At 39.0% G+C, this 25,452-nt stretch overlaps 1 protein-coding gene across 6 annotated transcripts in view; it reads left to right on the plus strand.

Annotated features, from left to right (window-relative positions):
* Positions 1-25,452, plus strand: part of ZBTB38 (zinc finger and BTB domain containing 38) — a 46,862-nt gene that overhangs the window by 10,630 nt on the left and 10,780 nt on the right. For 4 of the 6 annotated variants that reach the window (XM_057366922.1, XM_057366920.1, XM_057366921.1 and 1 more), the window contains 5 exons: positions 11,438-11,523; positions 11,617-11,755; positions 12,595-12,660; positions 13,330-13,558; positions 17,653-17,763. The gene's annotated coding sequence lies outside the window, so the exon portion shown is untranslated. Of the gene's footprint in view, positions 1-11,437; positions 11,524-11,616; positions 11,756-12,594; positions 12,661-13,329; positions 13,559-17,652; positions 17,764-24,683; positions 24,863-25,452 lie in introns of those variants that run through there. The other 2 variants (XM_057366924.1, XM_057366927.1) reach the window with 2 other exon arrangements.

Genomic DNA, 25,452 nt, shown 5'->3' on the forward strand with positions numbered 1-25,452 from the left:
AAATTTAAAAGCAGTGGCCTCGTGTACACGGTCTTACTTTTGCAGACCAAACTAGCAGATGAAAAAGAAGTAAAAAAACTGCTTATTTTAGTGAGTTTAGATGAGCCAGTGAGATCCCTCATTGTAACCTGAAGTACAAAAATAGTGAGGAAGTGTGAGCCCAACCATTTAGCAGTTTCTTCCTTGGTCAAGCAGCAGATAAGCTGTTTTCAGCTTTTAATTTGGCTTATTACCATCATCGTAAGTACAGCACATTTTGCACAGAGACTGAAAACTAAAGCCAGCTGATAATGAGTTCCCCTTTGGAATGAGCCCTGAATTTTAGGTATGACGGGGGAAAAAAGAGTTTCCTGCCTCTTAGTGCAGCACGGAGAATGGTATTCAGCTAATGCCTCGGGGAACAGAAGTGGCCTGAGGTTTGTTTGTAAGCCGAGCCCTGCGTGGAGKGTGGCGCTGCCTGGAGAGGCCGATCCCCGGCATTACCGCCCTGCGCAGCCTCCGCGGGGCCGGGGGCCGGGCTGCTCGGCCGGGCCTTTCCGCCCGCTCCGAGGCCGCGCTTGCTCCAACGCTTGTTCAAACYAACAGTTCCGTGAAGAAAACGTCACAGGATGTCAAAAACAACACAGGAAGTCAGGGCTGTGCATTCACAACTCCTGAACAGGTCTTCCAGGGATGTACACGTTTTCAACATCACTGATTTTATGTAACAATATGAAAACAAACTATATAATACCATCGCTCCATATTTGCAATGGAAGCTAAAAATTCAGAAAATACTAGAAAACAAAACAACTTTTAATTACTTTTTTTTCCACCATAAATAATTTGAAATCTTACTGCTTTTCTTATTTCACCCTGTTATGCATAGTGCTGAAGCAGGGGAGGAGAGAGATTAGAAGAGTCCTGCTACAGGGAGGTGGGGAAAGTCCAAGGTGACAGGTGGAAAAAAGTGCTGTCTGTGTGAAGACTGGAGTAATGCAGCCTGCTCTGAGTATCACTTAACTGTATTGCATATACAGGACCAGATTTAGAATAACCGCAAACTGAAACCTGAATAGTGGTGGAAACAGTCATCTCTACAGAATTTTGGTAACAGAAGTTGAGTGATGGATGGGGTCTCTCYTCTGAGAGTCTTGTTCACAAGCACTTGCCCTGGCAAAAAGCCCTACGTCCTAGATATCAGGGAGCAGTTCTCAGTTTTCCTTTTCTGTGGCTTCTTTGGGGTTACAGTCCCAGCAGCAGATGGTCTTAAGTTCAGTCACTAATGCAGATTTATGGTGGCTGCTATAACAATAGTAATTCTATTTTAAAGACAGAGTTTGCCGTTCAATTAAACTCCAGTTGACAAACCTTTAGACAATACAAGATTTTATGCAGTTGAATCATAGTAAGATGATTATAGACCACAAGCTAAGGCAACACAGACCTTCTCAAACAAATATGCTCAGCATGTTATATTTAAGAAGATGYTAAACATTGCAGAATCATCAAATCCTTTTCTCCAATACAGCTGCTCCTTATAAAAGTAAGAGGTAATGCCAGTGGAATCTTTGTCAAGTAGGCAGGCAAAAGCTAATGAAGCAAAAGCTAATTTCTGACTGTCTCCTTATCCCTTATGAGAGCTCTAAAAAGCTCTCTTAAGCTACTTTTGCTCTGTTGTGTTTTTATGTTTTAAATGCATAATGCTAAATAGGCTGTTTTGTCCCTGCTCTTCCTCTGCATTAGTGCAGACATTGGTCCGTTTTAGAGTGACAGAGAACCTCAAAGAGTAGCAGCAGCTAACCTGCTCACCCCAAGTAACCACAGGCTAGAAGCAGTGAGAACTGCATGCTGTGTAGAAGAGACACACAGAAACCAATTGTCCTTGTAGTGATCCTTTTCCCTTTGGTGGACTGTGATTGTWACTGCTGATTAATTCATATATTCTCCACTGTTAATGGAGAGGATATCTTCTGATGATTTATAAAGAGGATTTCAGAGTACTGACAGCTTTTGCTGGTTATCATTTCAGAGAATGTGGACAGAAACATCTTGGAGTGTRTCTTCAAGGTTGCCTTCTGTGGTGGTGCATCCTCCCCCGCTCCACACTATCATCTCAGAAACACCTGTTAAGGCTCAGCCTTGACAAACAGCACCTGGACTAAGCTCCTCGAGCTTATCAGAAACACTCTCAACTCCTGTTTTTCAAAGAATAGCCTTGGAAAATTACTTTTCATGCCTGAATAACAACTTGAGTAGAACAACATTTTTGTTACCAAACTTTCAAAGAATGTCACTGACTCTAATTGTGRCCAGGGTGGAAAATTACTATGACTAAAACCAACTCTCCTGCAACTCTGTAAAGGTCCTAAGTGAGACCCTTTGAGCTGTCCTGGACCACAGCAGGCTGTGCCCAGCTTTTCGCCCTTAGTGGAACGCATTTGGGAGCAGGTGAACTCCCAAGTTTGCTATACTTTGAGTACATCTGCCAAACACTACCAACATACCAATGGGCCACTCATTTGTGACACCTTCACTACAGAAGTTCTACAGTCCTGTAAAGCTTTTCAACGGTTTCCAGAAAGGTGTCTAAGGCAATGTGGTTCTATCCACATGTACAGATAGGCTGGGATATTTTGCACATAGGTATTGAAAACAGTGATTTGGTCTAAAGAGAGGTTACACAGCAGTTTMAATTCTCTTCACAGGAGCTGACATCTGTAAGCAGTAACTGCAACCATGTGATTAGTTTTCGAAATTTTAGATTTTTCAAAAGAAAGCCTGCTTTTACATGTATTTTTACCTTTTAGTGTTTCTACTCAGAAGTAAAGCTGGCATCAAATATCATGAATATTCTCTCTCAATGTCTTCAAATCAAAAGGYGATAGGTTTAGGTGATACATCCTTTTTTCTGTATTTGCAAGCACASCGAGTGGTCAGATCTCTGACAGTGAAGCATTGTGCTTTTGAGTGCATTTTTTATCAACAAAAATCGAGTTATACCCGTACTGGTATCTGCTCAGCCTGGCTTCCTAGACTTRGAGCCCAGGACCGTAGTGACTTCATGGAATTTGCAGTGATGTAACAGTTTGAAATCCAGCTTGAGAAAAAAAAAATGAAATGCATTCTCTGCTAAGTAAAGAGAAGCTGGACTTAGATTATTACTTTCCATAATAGATTCCCTCACAGTTAGGTGTTTCCAACAAAAACATGCTGGTTCGCACATTGCTGGAAAAAGATTTTGTGATCATGTTTTGCTTGTATTGTTCTGCTTTGTCAGTGTGGTTCAGAACACAAAGGCTATTGTTTAAAAAAACCATGAATGTTAATTTGCATTCCATTGCTGGGTTATTGCACAGAGTGTGGAAAGAAAAAAAAACAAGCTCTGATTTAAAAAAAAAAAAGGCATTGTTCCCTTTTTCCTTTCTTCTTCCCTGTGACTCTCATTTATTTTAATGTTTCTAGCTTAGACTATGCTCTTAGAGACAGTGCCTTCTAGCACTTGTAGGCAAAAAAAGTACATGCACAGCTGTGTCTATAGAATAGAACATTTCAACCATCAAGTCCAGCTGCATACAGATCACTTAGTAGAGCTATATAAATTTAAAAATTAATTCTGCAATGATGTTTGTGAGCAGTGACACTTGCAGTGGCTTCCTATTGGGCTATTCTAACTCCACATGCAGCCTTACAAGCACTAAGGCTAGAATAAGGAGTGTGGGAGGAACAGGACACAAGAGGAAAGAGTAGGTCTGTTGGGACCCTGATGACACCAATAAACCTTTATTGGCCTCCCCCACAGCCCTACCCATGGGCCCAGAGGCTCTGTTCAAGTTCAGATGTACCTATTTCTAGCACAGCCATACCTGTGCCTTTATGTAGGTCCTGTTGATCTGGGTATTGTGGACTGTTCTGACCTCAGACCCATRGGCTGATTTCCCAGCCTGACCTTGGCTCTCTCCTGTCACTGTTGTCCTGCCTGGGGATCACTAGGTTGGGCCACTTCCAGGCTTGACCTCAGCCTTGCTCTGGGATCACAGATCTGTCTGTCAGTCACTGGGCTGTGTCTGACCTCACCTGCAGACTGACCTCTCGGCCTGACCTTAGACCTGCCTCATTGTCATGAACTTGCTTGATGACCCGATTTGACCCTAACTACTACCCTTAGCTTGCCCTGCTCCCTTACTGCAGGACAGCAGGATGGTGGCTGGTGAGCCACCTGCTCTTCTTGCTGCCATGTATCTCCCTGTCCCTAGGGAGCAGCCAGCCTTGACAAGGACCATCACTGGGAGCAGTGTGGTCTCTGCCTGGCTTCTACCACTTTAAACTAATTGCAAGGCTGTGCTAAGAGGTGGCAGGTACAATGAAGGTGGTGTCAGTTCTTCCAGGAGCTGCTTTCCAAAAGAGGCAGTCGTGCCGCTTCCCCAGCCACAGGTATTTGTTCCCACCCCTCTTCCTTGTGCCAGCACGAGTGTTTGCACAGCAAGGCAGTGAACCAGGACAAACAAAAGTGATGCAGTTGGTTCTTGAAGGAATGGATTTAACCCTTTACCTGAGTCTAGAACAAGCACCTCATGTTGGGAAGAGTGGCTCACACAGCTTCAGACTCAAGTGTTTGTGTATCTTCTGCTATTAATGATGACATGATAGCAGTCCTATTAAGGACTTAATTAAAATTGAAATTATCTTTGGGGGACTAACAAGATATATTTACATAAAGATTGTGATATTCTAGAAAATAATAAAGTTCCAAAATTTGTCAAATATCATGGACACATTAGGAATCATTGAAAAGGTAGTCTAAGGAGCAGTAAAACCAAGCAGGCACATGAAATAAACTACCACTGTTAAGTAAGGAGGAAATGATGAATGGTACAAAGGATGGAAGAAAGGCTAATGATTGTTTTTGTCTGAAGTAGAGACCCTGATGCTCAGTAAAGATGCAACTGTTGTACCTCTTGTTGTGAGCAACATTAAATGAGACTAAGATTATTGAGTGCCAGATTAAATGTTTTCCAGGATATTCAATTAGAAAAGGAAGCCAAAATAGCTTTTAAATGTTTGGTTTGTTTTTGTTTTTTTTTCTTTCCAAGAGCTGAAAATATTGAAGGAGATTGGAATGGTACTTGGAGAGACATTATTTTAACTGTTTTGTTCTCCTTTCTATATCCAGCTTCATGTTTCAAAGAAAGTGGATACAGTCATTCTGTCCTCTTCTTTGAAGTYATAATTGATGTGAGTAACACAGATGACTGATTCAGGCCTCATGGCCTTTATTTAAAATATCCTCCTAATTTTAGATATGTACCTGAGTAAACCAATATAACCAGTAAGAAATTCTTGGTGTTTATGAATGATCTTGCCAAGGTGCAGGGAGGATTTCAAAGTAAAAGAACAAATGAAAGAAATTTACCTGCTGTAAGTCCACAGCAACACTGTTTCCTTGCTGGTGAGCACTTCCTCAGAGCAATTATGTCATGATTTTGGAAGTCTTTTACAATGTTTGTGTCTGACATCCCACTTGCATTTGTCTGTCAACAATTCTTGGTTGGCATAACCCCCTGGTGCACGTGGTGCTGGGTTCTATTCCTGAGTGAATCACTTAACCTCTCTGTCTTTTTCTCTTTCCATCCATAAAATTAGCATAATAATGCTAATTCATTACAGGCTATAGTCAGGCTCAATTAATGTTTGTAATGATCTCTGAGATTGTTGGATAAAACATGCTGTAAAAATGTATTATTATTGTTAATAGAGCCTTTTGTACTTCAGCACTCTAACAAAGCACTACCAGCTCAGCAGCTCCTAAAATTTTATTGAAACTCCTAAGGACTTCATGGGATAAAACTTTCTGTTCGTGCGTCCATTTATCTCCCTGACTCATKCAAACTATCAGAACAGTTCCACAAATGGAAAAGCTGTGGAGTTTCTACAGAGAGAAATTATATGGTTTTGTAAGTGATGTAGGACTGAAAGCTTTTTTAACAGGCCCTCATTTACMCTGACCTCAGTTCTGGCTGCTCTAGCTGCAGAGAGCTGTGATTTGTAGAACAACTTTCTTAAAATGAGATACGTGTGTGGTCAGGAACATAAATAGCCATAGCTGTGGAAATGATGGCAACAGAAGAGAGTGGAGTAGACAAATCTCAGTCTATACCATTGGAGGAAAAAATCAGTAGTCTGGGGTCCACAGTTATGCTCTTGGGTCTTGGTTACACATACCAGGTTAACAGCTGGAAGACAAAGACTTAAAACTCCCCTCCCATTTGTTGCGAGCAAAGGAAGAAATGAAGSAACAAACTTCACAACTAGACTACTTGGGTGAAATGGTTTGAGTTCTGCTGGCCCCAAAGAGCAGCCTACATTTAGCAGCATAATGGACAGCTGAGCTTGAGCATGTGAGCCTGAAATGGGTTCATTGGTTGCATTGGTTCCACATTTGTAAGACTATTTGGAGCTGTGAGACAGTCATCTATACACATGGGTTTTAAGAAGTGAGATTACTCTGTCCTGTTATGTGACATTTTATTTTATCGAATGCTAAACAGCTTTTGTGAGACTTCATATATTTTCTGCTGACATACTTCAGCTTCCTACCCCTGCTTGTTCTGGTACCTCTATTACTCACAATGGATTTCTTACTTTTTTTTTTAATAATGAGAAATATGTGTCATTCTCGTCTGTTCTTCAAAATAGCTGGACAGTACCTACTAAAGCTTTAAGGAAAAAAAAGCAACAATGGAGAGAGATCATGTTCACAGACTGATTCTTCTAAAAGACATGTTTCAGAAGTATCTTTAATCATGTGTTTGTAAAAGAAATTTTTTTTTCTAATTTGAAAATGTAAAATGGCTGAATAGATTTTATCTTGACAATTATGAGAAACTTCCCTTTTTTTCCAACCTAATTTTTTTTCTCTTCTTGTCTACTGTTTAATGTTACTAAGGATGATTCAGATAAAATGACTGTAATCTCTCTGCAGGATTTTATGTGACTCAGTGAAGCCTCTTTCCATATAAAATCTTTAAATCTGTTAATCTCTAAAAGAAAAGTTTGTCCCTTAAAACTGGAAGGAACATGCGAACATAGATGAGCTGATCAACACAAGCAAGTTGAGCTGTTTTATACAGAGAGAAGTAAAATTGGTAACAAATAGTAAATATGATAAAAATACAATATGTACATTCACTAATCATGTGAATTAGCCAGAAGTAATAAGAGACAGAAATTTGAAACCTTTGTCATTGTGTCTGGCAGAAGTTTAGAAAGCGAGCAGGGCCTTAGGAGGTAGAATTAGATAGAGAGACCGTGCTTATCGGTAATTAAAGCACTATTCATAGAAAAAGGAAAACAAAGCCACTTATTAACTGTGAGTGTCWTGTTACACAGAAATACAGAAATACAACCTATAAAGAAATAAAACCTATAAAGACTGCAAATATCTATAAAGGTATCACTTTCTTCAGATTCCATGAATGGTTTTAGTTTTTAAAGACAYACTCTTTGCCATTTGTTTTTAGTACATCTCAGGTGTTCTAATCCTTAAAGATTTTATAGTTTATAGAGTACTAGACTATAAGTGGCTGTTAGAATCATTTCACAAAAAACATACAGCACCTCACTCTATCAATACATGACTTGTCTGCAATCCTTCAGTGTAGGCAAGCCTATGCTTTTTCATAATGCATATTCAGAACACATTGATACAATGGAGTATGTCTGTATACATTTCATAATATTCAGATGCTTGCTATTTTTCTAGAGTCTTTGTACTTGCCTTTTATAGAAGGAATCGCCTTTAAATGCTGCTCTGTTTTTCATTCAGTAGTGCTGGAAAAAATCCCTATTTAACGGGAACAGCAAAAGTCTAAACTTGGATCTTAGACCAGTTAGATATTAATTTGATGGCCTGTTTATTTGAGTGGAACAATTAAAAATGAAGGTGTGTAAATCATTCACAGGAATAACAAAGGAGAACTGTTTTCRGTCTCTGCAAATAATGGAAGACTTTGTAGCCATACAGAAACACAGAAGGAATTGTGGGAAAGTTTGGGAAAACTGTCAGCACTTAACTGAGTTTGTATCCTTAGGGCAATTTAAGCTAGATAGATGTGTACACATAAAGAGGTCCAGGGCRTGTTGGCTGGATCAGGCATAAATGTGCTTTACTTTGGCTCTGCAAAGGCAAACTGTGGACGTTCTACCATCAGTCCTTTTTTTCCCCTGCCTTGTTTTCCAGAGCCCAACAACAACTAGTAGAGGTTTCACTACTGAAGAAAGCTTCTTCATGTAGGATGTAGCAGTACGAGTTTGTTTGGAAGGCATTTGAGCAGCAAGTTAATTACTAGGCTCAGTGTCTGGGTATATGGATGAACTTTAGTTCATTATAAAGGGTGTGGGTTTTTTCTTTTCCAAAATAACTCTTAATTTCAAACTGAGTACTCATCAACAGTGTGTTTTATGTAATGGCACTAATGGAATGAAGAGACAAACTTAATTGATGCAGCTAAATTCAGAGGCTGAAGGAGTCGTTCCAAGAGCAGGTTTGCTGAAAGGCTGTAGCCAGTTCTGGAATGCCCTTCCAGAAACACTCACCCTGGATTCCCAGCTGTGCTTCTTGTCCCCTTGTCATTGCTTTGCAAGGGTGGTATCACCTAACAGTTACCTACAGTTTCTTGACAGTCGGAATTCATTCTATCCTTTGATTTCTGTATGCTGCTCATTTATTTGAAAAACAATTTTAAAAACAAAAGAAACAAAACTATAATTACTAAGCTGTGAATGCACCTAAGTGTATGTATGTTTGTTCATTCATTTATTAAGTATGTTCCCTACTATTAAGGAGWAGTCCCACATCCAGCACATCTTCAGTGTAGCTGGAGGCACAGTTTAGTCCCTTGTCCAGTTTGGGCCTGTGTCAAAGAGACACAGAAGTTAGYTGATCCATATAAAATTAAAAGTGTTTGTCACTTTTTTCTCAAGGCCTCCTAGTCTTCCTCYACATATTTACTGCTACAAGGTTGGTGCTTGGCAGAGTTTCCAGACTATCAGTGTCCTTAGAATTTCCTTTTTAGGAAGACAAGGTGTTGCAATACTTTGAGACAAAAATCAGTACAGTTTTAGGGACTTTATGTGAGTTTTTCTTTYCACACTCTACCTCCTTTTGCCAAATGATCAGCATGGAGGACTAGGACTTTTCCTCTAAGAAACCATATACCACAAGGAGGATGCTTAATATAAAGTGATGTTGGAACTCTTCATTCCTCACCAGTTGTGGTAACCTATAGTATGTGAGGAGAGATAAGATGTTGTTGCACTCAAGTGGTGATAAATAAAGGAAGAGGAAGCATATTTACAAGTAGGATGCTTGAAAGTGGAAAAGGCTGCAACTCAAATGGCCTGTGAGATCCAGTGTGGATACTTGAAATAGGCTCACTTTAAGCTGATTGAATAAAGAACGAACATGAAGCTTATAGCATGGACAGAGGTAGTCCTGACCTACCAGAGGCAGGGAATTTTGAGGTAAGGAATCAAGTGAGACAGTGCCTTGGTACTGTGATTTGTGACAGTTCTGGCACAAATCATGTTAAACTTAAGTCCAAGTTTCTGACTGAGAACTAACATACAATATGAATGTATGCCAACCTCGAAAAATTTGACCTACTTTGTTCAACATACAAGTGCAATTAAAAAAATTTATTTATTTACTATGACATGTGTAGAAGGACCTAGAAACTGATCTCTGAGCTGAAATGATGTTGACTCTGAAGCAAAATCATTGCAAATCTAAACCTGGAAAATTATTACTAAGCACTGAAAATGGCTCATTAAAGCAAGAGGTATGCATAAAGATTTGGACAAATAACTTACCTGTTCACTGTGCGATGTTTATTCCACTGCTGTATTCACTTGCAGTAGATTTTAAATCTAAATTTATCTAATTTAATCCTGTATCACACAAYCCAAATCGCCTTCCTGTGTCTATCCCAGAGCAGTACTTCTCTGGGTGAATGAGAATGCTGATTTCAAGGATGCAGGAACAGATATATTTATTGTGAGACTCCACTGAAATTGGTCTTTTGCTGAAAATCATTGTCTTTAAACAAAGCTACCATTTGCTTCTGAAATAATATCATACTTTAACAAACTGCTCCATACAGCCCAAATCTTCCCTTCTGGAAATCTATAGGAGTTTTGYCGTGGCTTTAAACAGGGCATGACTAACATGACAATATACATTTGACTATGAGTGGAACATAAATAGACCTCAAAACTAATCCATAGTTAACATTCTTAAATTTGATATATGGTGGCATGTATATAATCAGATAGCTCATACTTTAAAAAGCTCAAAACAAACAAAAACTCTAAATAAAGGCTTGCTAAAATCCTAACTTATTTCGTAATCATGCATTGGAATAGCAGTTGCATTTGCTGGTCTGATCTGCCTTTCTGTTGGCTGGGTTCCCTTTCTGTGACAGATGTGCTATTTATGGAAGGGGATTCTGAATATTTTAAAGCACTGACAGTTAGGAACATCTTATTCTCAGCTTTTAAAATCAAAGAGAACAAAATGCCAAATAACTACCTAAAGAAAAATCTCAAAATTAAATGGATACCTATTTAATCATTAAAAAAGAAGGGGAAAAAAAGGCAAAATCACATTTTCTGTTTTTTTACAGGAAGTGAATACATACCTATGGCAGCCTAGATTTTGCTGTGCARTATTTTCTGATTTAACACAATACTTGGTATTAGTCTTCACTTTTTAAAAAGGTGCTCTTTTGGAGAAGAAAAAAACATCAGATACACAGGCTCCTAGGGAAAGAACGTGTTYGAAAATTTGGCTGCTTTCTTCCTCAGCCATATTGGCAGGTCAAATGAAAGACAGCGCTCCTCTGGACAAATCTGGCCTCACAAGGAGCTGTTTATTTCTGCAGTTGGCCAGAAACCATTTATATTCACTTATACGTATGGTAAACAATAGCTACCTAAAGAAATCTTTCAACAAAATATTTTCAGAGCTAACATGTTAATCTTCACAGTTCTGTTCTTGTGCTGGGTATCAGCGTGTGGTATTTGCAGGTAGAGAGATAAGGCGCTGAGAGAAGTCACTGACATAGTGGGGGGAGATTCTGGTCTCTAAACAGGTAGATCTTATGGTTTGTTTTACCTCACCTGATGGTTTAGCCTTCTGGGAACGTAGTTCAGKTTATAGTAGACTGCAGAATGGTTCTCTCATTCTCCCTTTGGAGACAGAGTGACAATAAAAATAGAACCAGTTTTGCTTATTAGGCATGTTTTTTAAAAACATAATCTCCTAAGCACTTTCTAATTMTTTTTTCTTTGTATATTGTTCATTATACATGCAAAATATTTTATTGTATTTTTAAGTTTTCCAGATGATAAGCCTTCTTTGACATTTATAAAAATCTAATTCCTACAATTACTCTTGCAGTCTCTGCAGAGGGTGATACCAATTTAACGTATGCGGCTGAACAACGTGCATGCTATTAATCTCAGAAGGTAACAGAAAGACATTAAGTAGGTGATGTAAAATTTTTAATTATCATTATTATTATTATTACTATTTTTGCAGCTCTGGTTTTATATTTCAAAATTATTTTTTTCTTGAAGACGACAGCACTTTAGTATCTGCATTGACCTCCATGATGTCAGAATGTCATTGTGCAACCGTAGCTAAGAAAAGCCGCCGAGAAAAAAAAAAAAACAAAGGAGCTTTGCGTCTTCCAATAACATGAGATGTGCATATACAGTACGTAGCATTTTGRAATTTATACTGTGGTAGTGAGTTGTTGCTTTCAGTTTGATTAGACAATCATTGTTTCGTTTTCCTTGCTTTGACAGTGAGTATGCTTGCACGCTGCTTAAGTCTTCTTAGTGTTATCTAGGTCAGTGTACTTAGGACAGCTTTTATGTTCTGTAAGTCTGACAGATACCATGCTTGACAGAGATCAGCAGTAAATTTTGTTTTATTTGTTGTATCTGAAGATCGAAAAATATCTTAAAACTAACCAGAATTGTATACCACATAGCACCTACTGTTTCTGCATTGCAGATATATTTAGCTCTAACACTGCTTGTGGTTAACAGGGTGTAGCGTAGACACAGACAGCTGATCATGCAGTCAGAGCCGGTGCTCGTGTGGTTTGTCAATACTGCTCAGGATTTTGATGGACTGTAAAACAGAGAAAACAGAAAGGAAAGAAAAAGAAATGTTTTATTTGCCTGAACATTAGACCTTTAGCTATGTTATTTTTGCTATCATTGGCTTTTTATTTTATTTTTTAATTCTGAAACTTAAAAATTAAGAAAGCACAGCAAATGCATCCAGGATTTAATATGTGCGACGTGAAATCTTTCTGCATCAAGAGGATGTYGCTGTAGTGGATGCAGCGTTTCTCCAATAAGCAAGAAGATTGTTTTGTTTTCCTCGGCAGGCGACTCAGCCATTGCACAAGCAGATTTTGATAGGAGTTTGAAATGCCTTCTACTGTCTCATTGTAGAATTTGGAGTTTGCTAACAGTGTTAGTGACTGGAGCTCATCTTGCATCACCAGTTGATGACAATTTTCTTTGTTCCCTCCCACCCAGTTGAACCAAGACTCTGTAGCTGATACGCAATGTCACTTACAACATTAATCAGATACTGCATTTAAGGTGAGCTGTCCCTTGCCTCCTCCCTTACTAGAGCTGTGCTGCAGTATGTATCTTACTCCTGCGAGCCTAAAATGGCAGGCAGGATTAACGTTGCTTGTGCTGTGTGCATGCTGTGTATTGAATTCATTATACTGTGCCTAGTATCTCAAATGTGAGTATGTAAATGGTCTGTGTGCCATGTTATGCAGTAGTGAAGACTGGTTTGTGCTTCATTACAGGCTTAGATATTTGAGCATCACCTTAAGAATTCTTTTTTCATTTGCAATGTGGTGAGCTGTTAGCTTGTCATCACATTCAAACTACATTATTAGCCCTTGGAAAGGAAAAAAAAAAACAAACTGTGCTTCCAGATGGTGTCACCCTTTTTCTTCTTGCATTTACTGTAGTTTAAATAATGTATATTGTATTGTTAATTAATGTGAATATCGAATTAAAGCACTTGAAACTTACATATTTATTATGCAGGTAGGAGGCACATYGAATCTATTTTTAACTCTTACGCAGTCCACGTTGTGCAATGGGCTTTGGTTGTCGAGTTTATATTTTCAGCTGTGATATCAATAGGTTGATTTTCAGTAAATGTGACAAGTGGCCTTTGCAGTGGTCAGCTTCAAGCTTTGAACCCTCTGAGAAGGAGGAAAAAAAAAAAAAGCCAACCTTGTTTTGCAGTTTCGGAAAACCTTGGATAAGGACGGGTTTTTTTTCCCACTCCTGCTTTCCCTGTTGATAAACCCGGTTCTCCTGCTCACGGTCTATTCAAGCTGCTTCCCATCTGAATTTTGACAACTGCTTCTAAAAAATTATCAAGAAGAACAAGAACAGAACTTATCACCATTGCTTTACATAAAAATGGCTGGGTGCATTGCCATGTTAACACTGCTCTAAGTGGTACATGCAGGTAGGTTGAGATTTGCATGTTTTACTGTTTCCTTGGTCAGTGTTGCAAGAACATGAAATGGGCTTTGGAATGCAGCTTTCAGTTTAAAAAATGTACTGAACTGTTAATGAAAACAACCTATATTAAATTGTTGGCTTCACATATTGGCATGACAATTATTCTTATCTGGTTTTCGTAGATCTGTTGTGAAAGTGGAGCAATCATGTCTGTTAAAATAATCATATGTACTAAGGGCGTGGCAACGCTTATGCAACAAAAGAATTTTTGAAAACCCTATTGATTCCATTACATTTTAAGGCTGACTATAAGCATTACTAAGCTTGCAGCTAAAAGGCAGAAATAAAAATTGAGAGAGATTAAAAAAAAAGAAAAATATTTAAATTCTGTCGTAGGCGGTTTTGTGTTTTGTGCGAAATGTTAAATAAAGAATAATATGCTTTAATGCTTATATTTTCAGTATTGGCTACAAACACAGAACTGCAGTATTTCTTTCTATTTAAAGATAGGAGAACTTTAAAGAGAGAGAATGATATAGGTGGCCCTGTCAGCTTAAACTGAGTATCAGTTCACTGAAATATGTTTTACTTCACACAAAAAAAAAGAAATAAAAACTTAGCAGCCTTAAATACAAAATCCTGAATTTGAGCATTAAGAATAAAAATAATTATGAATACTGTGTTACTTACACCAAGTTTTATAATATATTTGTTTCAGATTAATACAAATAATGGGCCAGAACCAGTTTCCTTGGCAACCAAATCCTTTTAAAAGGTTCAGTGGTAGAGATGTAGAAAGATGTTATTCTCTTTAAAGCAGTATCACAATGCAAATGGAAATGTTGCAGTTGTTTCCTCTTAGTTCTAACGGAGAATGTGATCTCACTTTATGTTTCCATGCAGCTATCAGTTCTTAAACGATGCCATGTTTATAAAGCTGTACACACAAAAACCTGCTTTATTCCTGGTTTGCATTGGTTGTTCACAGACACGTACCCTGGTTTCTTTTTTTAATTTAGCCCAGTCTTGCATGTAGGTCAAGGTTTGTACTCAGTGTATATAAAGTAATAGTTTTATTATCACAAGTATAAAAATATCGCTAAAACATTTAGCAGCTGACATATGTAGAGAATCAGAAGTACGTTTAAACTGTCATTCACCTTTGCTGAAWTCATCCACAGTAATGCTAAAAACGCTTTCTTTAAATAGTGGACTCCTTCTGAAGTTCAGGTAAAGAACTGTGTTTAAGCATACTGCAAAACAACCCCTGTCAGACCTTAAGCCTTTAGAGAAACAGCTCACTTGTGGTCTGCGGTAATTTGCATACTTTATAGATTTTGCAAAATGTAAGTATTATGATTCTTTATTTCTATTTTTAGCTAATATTTTTACAGTGTCAGTAAAGTTAAATCTTATATATACCACAGGTAACTGCCTATACAAAATCAGATGTTACTGAATGTCTCCACTGAGCTTATAACGTAGTGCATCCCCTTTGTAMGTGACTTGAGAAATTCTCACTACTGCAATGAGACTTTTGCAGCAGGGAAGCCATTTTCCTTTCATGTCCTTGACTTTAAATGACTGAGTATATTTTGTGTGGAAACACTGAAAGTGAATTTATAGGAGGTATTTAGAAGCACAGCCAATTATCAATAATAGCCTTGACAGTATCAGCTATATTAAAATATTTCTCATTTATTTACTCCTAAATATACCAGTTCAGGGCATTCCAAATGAACAGAGTATAACTGTTCAGGAATATGACTTGTCATGTGTTGTCATAGGCAAATCCTTAATGATGACAATAAAACCATTTGAGTCATAATTATGAGATTAATTTAATGCAGTGCAATATTCCTCTGTTTCACCTAAAGAAGCAGAACTGAAAACAGACAGCATGTCTCAAGTGACGTATTAAAGTCTGCATTTTTTGTAATTTGATTTATCTCTAGTAGCTTGCTTCTGCTGATTATTTTCCTGTCTAAAATGTTAATATGGAAGGCGCCATTAAATGCAGAAAGAAGGTGCATTTCTTTGTTTATTTCTTGTGTGGTTATTTTTAAAGGAAGTGCTGAGCAAATGCGATGTCGAATCTATTTATTGCCTCTGATACTCATCTTCAGAAAAGATGGGGCACTTAGAGATAAACTGGTTTTATTATGTCTTTGTGTTTAAACATGCCCACTCAAGACATTTTTTCAAAGTAGCTCCATTACAATGAGCACATTTCCCTATGGTTGTTTTAAATCCATTTGCAAATTTGCTCTTCGTTAAGGGRTGCAAGTCCTTTGCACTCAAGTGCTTTCATGAGTCTGGAAAAACTCATTGGCAGCCTGTGAACGGTAATTTCTTCTAGCTAAAGAAACGGATTTCTTTATTAAGGAGGAGTCTAGTAATTAGCAAGCTGTTTCCAGTTTGACTGTTATACGTGGGTTGCTGTTTGTATTTCRGTGACACTTAGATCCAGCTAATGCAGAGCATCAGAATGTTGTAGCCAGAGGTGCCATAAGATATCTTCTGTAAACTTCATCCATTTTATTCTTTGGCTSAGGGGGCTAACTAGGGCATGGAGGAGCAGGTGCAGGTTTTCCCACCTCCAGCATAGCGTGCAAATGTTATTGTCAAGGGGGTTTGTTGGGTTTTTTGGGTTTATTTTATTGTAGCTTGGAAGGTTTTTCARTTTTATCATACAAGTATAATTGTTGATACTGAGCCTCCCTTCTGATAATTGGAATTTGTTCTTTTATCCATGCAAATTCCATTGCTGCCTGACAGAAAATCTAAAGCATGAGTAAAAATGAAATAAAACTAAAAAATTATTCACTTGGACACTGTCCTACTTGTTTTTCAATGGCCTATCTAATAAAGGTTACTTCTGCCTCTAAACTTCATTTTGATTTGAAACTTCAGGTCTCTCAGTGGGAAACTATCTGTGTTTATATAATATTTGTCAGACTATTAAACAGATTCTGCTAGTAATGAATAGGTACCAATTAACCTTTTTGAGRTATCTAGTGTCTGTTGTACCTTATCACATAAATTACTTCACTATGTATTAAAAGGGCTTTATTATGTATAACATGACATTTTAATTCCAGTACTACCGAATTTGGGAAATCTTTAGCTTTGGTAAGATCTTTTACTGCTGGATTCCTCCAAATATGATGTTTAMGCTTCCCATTTACCATATTTTGGTCATTTATGAACATGTCTTTATTGGAATTTGAGGTAATAATAATGACAATGCAATTATTTTTCATTCTGGCCTTTGTTACRGGCAAATGTGAGCTACAGAATTCTTATTCAAATTAACATGTACTAAAAATGTACAAGGCTAAAGCAACAAAAAAAATTAGCTCACTTTCTTATCTTTTAAAGCCAAAGTAATGGATCCTGTATTTCCTGTCCAATGTTACTGATAAGAGCATTCACTGTATTTTCAAATGGAGGATGGASCTATGTATTTTTAATTGCTGCTCCATACTTGCTGCTGTATGAATGCCTATCAGCTGAGTCATGAGGCCTTATCTGCATGATTTTGCAATTTCTCTAAGGAACAATTTAATTTTGTTCAGTATCTTTGAAACAAAACCCTGTTCCACATCATTTTTATACTGCTACAGGAAAACCTTTATAGGCTGTTTGATACACAATAATAAAATCAGGATGGTTGACAATGATGAATAAACATTTAAACATAGAAATACAGATAGTGTATTCCAGAGAACAAGACTTGCCTAGAAATGTCAACACAGATTCTGTGGTGATGTCTGTGACAAGGGAGATCAAAAGAAAAGTGGTAGAAAAGGGAGAGGAGAAAGAAAATGTCTTTCAAAATAATTACTTTAAACTTGAAAACGTCCTTACATTTCTGTCTAGAACATATCATTATGCACTACACAGATTAAACCACAATAAAAAAATTGCAGCAGAAGTTTCGTCAATGGTACTAGTTTATTGCTGATTTGTTCTCCCAGATGTAGATTTGGAGTCCTACAGCACCCCAGGGAAAATTCTGCTGAATTACGCAATGTATGTGGAAATTAGGACTTGTCTAATAATTCAGTCATTAAATTTGGATTTTTCCCTTTGCAGGTTGATACACTGTAGCCACACAGTTCACAAAATTACTGAGATGGTTTTGCTGAAAATACCTGTCAATACCACTTTTAAAAGATTCTAACAAGAAGAACAACCTGATTTTAGGTAGGTACGTTTATGGGGTAATCTCACACAGAAATAGAGCTAAATTATTTAACACCATCACCACTGCATTACCTGGGTGTATTTTCTGTTAATTTCTAGTTTATTACAATAATTTAAAAATTGTTCTCACTGTGGTACCACACTGTTCTATTCCCATGTCAATATTGTTGAATTTTTTCAGTAGCTGCTGGATGTCTATTGCCATAGAAGTTGGACAAACAAAATCGGACAGAAGAGTTTTTGAAGCAGGTTATTACAGCCTCCAGTGATCTGTACAAATCAAACATTGGTAGGCACACAAACCTCCTGAGCTTGCCAGAACGTTAGCTCTGGATCATAGTCACGAGCRTTCACTGCAAACCTGTGCCATGCAGTAAAGGCGTGAGATAGAACACACTGAGATAGAACTCTCAGTGCTCATTTCTGACACTGTTGTGTTAGTTAAGCTGGATATAGTTCATAGAATCTCTACCTTTATACAAAACTGTTATCAGGGACAGCTAAAAGCCTCTTGATTCATGAACTGGAAAGAGCAGTTTGTAGATTCAGGTATAGTATTGTGACAAATAATCACAAAGGGTATTTCAAAATAGCAGTTCACATTTTGCACAGCTTTTGCAAATATTAACCATTTCCTTTCTTCTTATTGTGAATCCCAATAATAATCTTGGTTAGAATGTCTGGTATCTGTGCTTTAGATTCAAGATATATATCGAGTGAAAGAATCAGTGAAATCCTGATTAATTAATTAATTTTTAATGTGGTCCTTTGTACCAAAGAATATAATTCATGAAGAAAGGGAGAAATCCCATTGATTCCAGTGGCACTATTTGCACAAATTTTGGTAGGAAATAGTTTGTTGCATCAGAGTCATTCTCACTGTGGTATCTCTAATCTGTGGTAGATCAAATTAGTAATTAAGGTCACCAGACAGAATGTATGGTAAGAAAGCAAATTTAAAAACAAAAACAAAACAAAAAAAAACAAACCATCAACAAAACTAAACAAAACCAACAAACCAAACCAAAAAATCCAAAACCCACAAGTCAGAGGAATTCTTCAATTCCTAGAATATCTCAAAATGTTTTCTGTAATTAAATATGGTTTTAATACACAATGTTGTATGACATAGGATATGGTAATGGATTTTCAGAGACAATAAAATGGCATTGAGATTTTAAACTAATCAGTGAAACATTACCATTAGATAAATTCAGGTTACCTGCACTACAGAAGCAATGAGCTAAATTGTACCTATTTTAAGTAAATTGTCATAGAATATTTGCTCAGTACATTTTAGACAGAATACTGGGCCATAACCTGTTTCCTTGACAACCACATAGGAATAAAAGGTACATTAGCAAAGCTGCAGATGTGTGTCAGTGAATGCTTATTAAGCAGCCCAATGCATTTACATACCATGTGCTCACAATAATGCATGCATCTTGAAAATCACCATRTAAAAAGATTTCTGGGCATGGCCCAATGTGGATTCCTAATACTCGAAGGTTTTAACCAAAACCCCTCATGTGCTCAATGGAAATATCTCTTGTGATTTTTTTATCGTTGCACTTGACATTGGGCTTGCAATAACTGGACAAAATTGGCATGGTAGGCTTGGTCTGCAAATGGAAAACTTCTTGTACAATTCTGATTACTTACAGCACTGCTTTCAGCAACAAAATATCGATGGAAATGATGGATTATGGTGTCTTTCAGAAATGCTCAGGCAYTCTCAATTTGAATCTTGCACCAGCATTCAGAAGCAAGCACAGTCATATTGCTTTACACAGTGACAAACTAAAGCCACTAAATCAGAATGAAGCTGCTGTTGCTTGTAGCACTCATTCTATACAACATATCCAAAGAGATATGATCCAGGTGTTGTCTTCTGCAAAGACGGGGTGGAGAAACAGCTGTGGAAGTCAAAGTGACAGTTGTTCATGGATTTTTGGAATAATATCTGGAGGTAKCATTTAGGCAGCACTCACACTTTCTGCACAAGTTTTCAGTCCTGAATTAAAAAGAAGCTCAGACAAGTAAGATCAGTACTGAGAAACTTGTGTACTGACTTCAGCCAAGTACATGTTATTTTTGGCCTTTCTTCTTAAAGTATTAATTCATATATAAAATAAAAAGTGTATWCACCCCTTAGGATTATCCCCAAATTATATATTTTTAAGAAGTAAATCTTAAAAACCTATTAATTAAAAAATGGGGAAAATTATAATTGTCAGATCTTTGGTTTAAATTCAGTGGGTATAATCTGAGAAGTTGCTTATGTGACAAGTAGCCTAATTAAATTTGCCTTGAAATCAATGAAAATATTCCCATTTACTTTTTTGGAGTGTTTAGTAAGAGAGAAGACTTCATACACGACAATGAGATTTAGGAAATGAAGATTATCCTGGTAATAGTCAACATTTCTGTAACTCTCAACAGTCAAGCTGAGAATCAATACAAGAATCTAGTATTAATTTCAGATAGTTTGAACATGGCCACATGAATCTTTTCACGATCCTGAACCATAAACATTGCATGCTACTATTAAGGCTTTTGAGTGAATAAGAGTTTGGGAAATTATTAGGGAGAGGCAAATCAACTGTTTGGTTTATTATATTACTATTGTTATTAGTTGTTGTTGTCCCCTAGCTGAGCTCAGAGCTGAGCAGTTCACATTCATGGCAGAGCAAGCAGCACAAACCAGACTGGAGCCATCGTGATTTTCTTTGTGCTACCAGCTGCTCTCTGCTTTCACTACAGTCCTTCTCCACTGTAYGAGCAGAGCCCCTGCTACAGTCTTTAGTTTGGAAATGTGCAGTAGGGGAGAAAAGCCCTAAGGAGTAGGGCTTGGGCTGGGCCACTTGGGTCAGCACAAAATGGAGCATAAGATTATTTAAAAGCTTACAAAGTTCTTTAGTTCCAATAAGTTGTCATAATATTGGCCACACTGAAGTGATGACTCAGAGCAATAGCTATCACTTGTATGTTTAGCTAAACAAAAAATATATTGCAATATTTTAAGGAATATTAGACACCAGAGGTGGCCCAGTTTACAGCTTGAAGMCCAGTTCTAGTTGCCAAAATGTTTGTGTCCAGCCATCTGTCAGACCAACTGAATGAGGTGTTTGCAGGGGCTGGATTGAACTCCATCCCCAGTCTATCAGGATTTGCTACATCAGCTGTCATAAAGGGCAAGAACAGCTGCATTGGCCTGGCTGYCAGCACACCTCACTCAGAAAAACAGCAGCCCTGAGCCTTCATTGTGGGTGCTGGCTCCCATACTCAAATGATGCTTCCTCTGAAAACTGGAAAATGGAGGCTGAGTTCAACTACTTTTATTTTATCTTTTTGATAACCAAACACAGAGCAGAATACCACATAATAATTGTTCTAAATGAACAAAAACTAAATGTTTCATTTGCTCCTCTTGTTTAATGTTATTCAAATATATTAATCACTATATTTGACAACAGTCAGCAACAGAAGAATGTCTGTTGTTGTCATTGTGTTTGTAAACATAGCTTCACATTTGCAACTGATCTCTGCTAGCTAAGGACCGATATGTCCCACAAGTGTAGGCAGCTAGAAAATGGCTTGTCAGCAGCACATGAAAAAAAATACTTAAATGGAAAATAATACTAAGATTGTTCAGAGATAGCAAGATGTAAAGTCAGCTGATTCTTAGTAGCAGTACAGCATAATCTTTTGCATTTTGTGAAAGACAAGAATTTGGATTTATGTTAGTTATTGTTGTTGCTCCATTTTCTTTTTAGACTAGAGGACAAGAAAAAGATATCATTACACCTTTAAAAATTGCTTGTATGTGCCCTGTTTAGTGTTAATGGGACTCTGATTAAGCCATGCCTAAAGTTTAAGAAGGCAGCATTTCTTGGAGAAAGAAGGGTTTGGTGTACGTGCACAGTCCACACAATTTGAGAGCCAAGTGAGTTGCCCCAGTTTCCTCTCCTCTCCACCAGACTTGGAGGAGCAGGGGGCTGCTGCAGGTGCTGTATCTAGGCTCCTTCTCCCTCCACTTGATGCTGAACAAGAGGAAAAGGGTTATAAATGGAACTCTTCTCCTTGCTCACAGASCACAAAGGGGAGCTGAAGCCACTCTGGGTTGCTGGGATTTTGCTGTGCCCTGGGTGAAGGGCTGGCCTGCCTGCGGGTGCGCAGGAGCTGTGTTTCCTTCTCAGCAGCACTACTGACTGCTCTCAGCAGGCTGAGCCATGAAGASGACAGTCTATCCAAACATTTTTCTCATGGATAGGTTGGTCTAGGCACTGAGACAGAAATCAGTCAAATCCTGGCCAAACTCCTGTTGCTCATGAGGAATTTGCAAGACTGAGTAATGCTCTATATGTTGTTTTCCGCTATTGCTTAAAAACTGGAACTGCTTGACTAAAGAGGAATATTGGCACGTTTTTTTTCTGAGGCAGTATGAAATACTCTTAAGGAAAGAATAGCATGTGCCATGAGCTGGGGAAGTGAGATTATCAGACTTCAGCAAAGAATCCAAACACCACCATTTCAGTAGCTTTGGCACKGTGTTATACATTTTAAAGTAGCTTGCTGAAAATTTTCTCTGTATCTTGCAATTCTACCATATGAGAAATAATCCAGTGCTAAACTACTTGGGCTTCCTTCTAAAAGGAACATAGTATTTGTGTGCTGTGATGTGCAATCATTTGTATGTTAAATAGGAATTGGTACACATACTCTAGCAAGCTCACTATTTCTAAAGTACATCATTTGCATAGGGGTTTACACCCTGGAATCAGGACTGCAGAGCAAGTGGATTTTGCCCTACTTCTCCCAGATATCACTACAGTGCATTCACARGTCCAACTGCAGCACCAGTGCCTCCATTTTCTTTGCATGCAGTTGGTTTTACATGAAACGTTGTAATGATAATATAAAATGTGGGGTGAGCTGGAGATATCCTTATAAAGAATTTCTTATTCTGAAAAGTATTTTTAATATACAAGGAGCTGATGGGACTGTGAATTCTCAATAGCTCAAATTAGATATAGATATAGATATAGATATAGATATAGATATAGATATAGATATAGATATAGATATAGATATAGATATAGATATAGATATAGATATAGATAGATATATATGGAAATGAGTACCTTCAATTACACCACTAGTCACAAAAAAGGTGATCCTTTTTTTAGTGGATGAGCTGAAATTGCCTGAAGAAAACACCCTGTTTAAAAAGAGAGAAAACCTCTTCTTTTTGTTCTCCAAATCTCTTGTATTGTCTATTGATATTAAAACTGCCAGAGCATCCAATGTTCAAGTACAAATTAATTCTCATCCCCAAATTGGATGTATCAGCCATACAAATGATGGTTATGCATCTGATTTTCAAAGCAATTTGAAATAATAAATTTTAATTAAGATTTAGGRAGAATTAATAACCTAAGCTTCCTTAAATTTGTTTCAAGATCCTTGTTCAGTAATGCTTTTGTTTCAAGGGATTACAGTACGTTTAATTTAATCCATTTTATTGTACTGTTACTGAAAACGTATTTGTCACAAATACTTTTTATGGAACTGTGTCAAAAATCTTCATTAATACATATGATTATGTATATATATATATCTAAAACAAAGGAACATCAGCAAATAAGCAATAGGCAAAGTCCAAGATGAAAAGTAACCCACATGTGAGTACGAAACTTTGCTATCCATTAGGTAGGTTTTTCCCTAGCTTTTCACCAACCAGGAAAGCATTGATAGATCCAAGACAAAATGCTGACAAAAAAAAAATACCTCCCCTCTTGTATGTTATGTTGTCATTAAGCAGTTTCCTGAGACTATAAGCAGCATTTATCATGAAGATGCTCTAGCAAAATTCTAACTTCCCAGGCCCATCATGTGTGACAATGATGATGTAGTTCATGCTTGTGGATTTTTTTTGTCTAAAATGAATCAGTTCCTACTATTCAGTGCTTTCAATGCATAGGCTTAAGATTTGAAAGTAAAGTTACTGTTCACTGAAGCCTTATACGCAATACCTTGTAAAAATAAACATAGGTTAGCCTTGGACAAAAACAAGCTTTAAGATAAAATCCAAACTGGCCATTTATCTAACAGCGTTTTTCACCTGTCTCAAAGCCCAGTTTTTCTTTAAGCTTCATCATTCCAAGTCCTGAGAAAAAAGCCTTTGCTGACTTTGATTTGAAGTGAGAGGCTGAGACAATTCCTAGGAGGATTGTGCCAAACGTGTTGGAGCATTTGGGCAGATGAAATCAATCTCGGCCCTTCTTTATCTACGGGAGCATTTGTTACTGTTTATGAAGCACTAATGGTAGCGTTGTGCTTGTGTCCTGAGGCAGTGGAAAATATCAGTATGACTAAGAACAGATTTCTTTATACTATTTCTGTAGATGCCTTAGAAAAAAGGTAACTAATATAATCAGATAAGGAAAAAGGTAAATGTGACTATGATTCACTAATCAAATGTATTTTATTTCAGTTTTGGGGTTTTTTTTTAAGAAAATGTTTCATCTCTGCTTTTTGGAGGGAAGTGGCAGAAGGTAGCACAGACCTATCTATCCCCAGAAATACTTTCTCTTTCTTCCTGGCAGAAAGGCCTGGAAGGACAGTCAGGCATTGAAGTCCTGTGTCAGGTCCAAGAGGAATTGTCAGGGACATRCACAGCGCTGTACCGATGGCCGTGCAGTAGGCGCCGGGTGTTGGGAGCGCCGCGTTTCCTCATGGGTCTGGATTTACAGAGGTCGCCTATGAAGAGCTTAGCGGAGAGGCCCAGGCTCCCGCTGGCCGCGTTAGCGGAGCACGAGGCGYTCGCAGTGGAATAAGGACAGGGAACACGCGCGGCGGCGGAGGGCGCGGGCCCGGCCCTGCCCGGCAGACCTCGGGCAATCCCATTGCCGGGATCGGCACAGCAAAATGGCGCCCGCGCCGTCCGGCCGCAGCCGCGCCGGGAACGCGGTCCCGGCCGCAGCCACCGCCCGCCTGCCGCCCGCGGAGAGCCCGAGGGCTCGGTGTTAATGGCGCGGGGACGGGGCGCTGCTGCGCTGGGGCCGAGGCTGCGCCGGCGGGGACGGAGCGGCGGCAGGTCAGTGGCGGCTCCCGCGGGAGGGGCCGTGCGGGCACCGCGGCACCGCCATGAGCGGGGCCCGCGCGCGGGGGGCCGCTCGCAGACGCGCAAACGGAGCGAGGCCGCCGCGCCGCACCAGCGCCCGGGAGCGCAGCTGGCGCGGGAAGGGAAGCGACGGCAGCCGCCGCCTGCGGGCCCCGCGGCCCCGAGGCTGTGCAGGGTTTCGTTCCGCACCGCGCTGCGCGGGACAAGACGCGGCTGTCACTGCGCGGGGCCAGCGCCCCCCCGCGGGCGGCGRMGGCCGGGCCGGGCTGGGCCGGGGGCGGGAGGGGAAGCCCCGGGGCCGGGGGGAGCCCACCCGCGGCGGGGAGGGCTGTGGTGGTGGGAGCGGAGCAGCGGCAGAGCGCCCGGCCACGGGCTCGTCGTGCGTGTAAGAGCGAGGCGCTGCCGAGGCCGCACTGGCTGTGCCGTGCGGTGGGAGAGGTCATGGGAAGTSTAAAGCGGGGAGTGGGAGAATTGAGTCTGGATGCTAATAGTGGGAAAGCATTTCAGCTCTGAAAGAGTGGCTCGTCGCGGGGTTTTAGAGGTCTGTTAACACTGACATACTC

Source organism: Malurus melanocephalus, unplaced genomic scaffold, assembly GCF_030028575.1.
Source record: "Malurus melanocephalus ecotype Western Australia unplaced genomic scaffold, MMel_1.1 scaffold_73, whole genome shotgun sequence".
Taxonomy (NCBI): Eukaryota; Metazoa; Chordata; class Aves; order Passeriformes; family Maluridae; genus Malurus; species Malurus melanocephalus.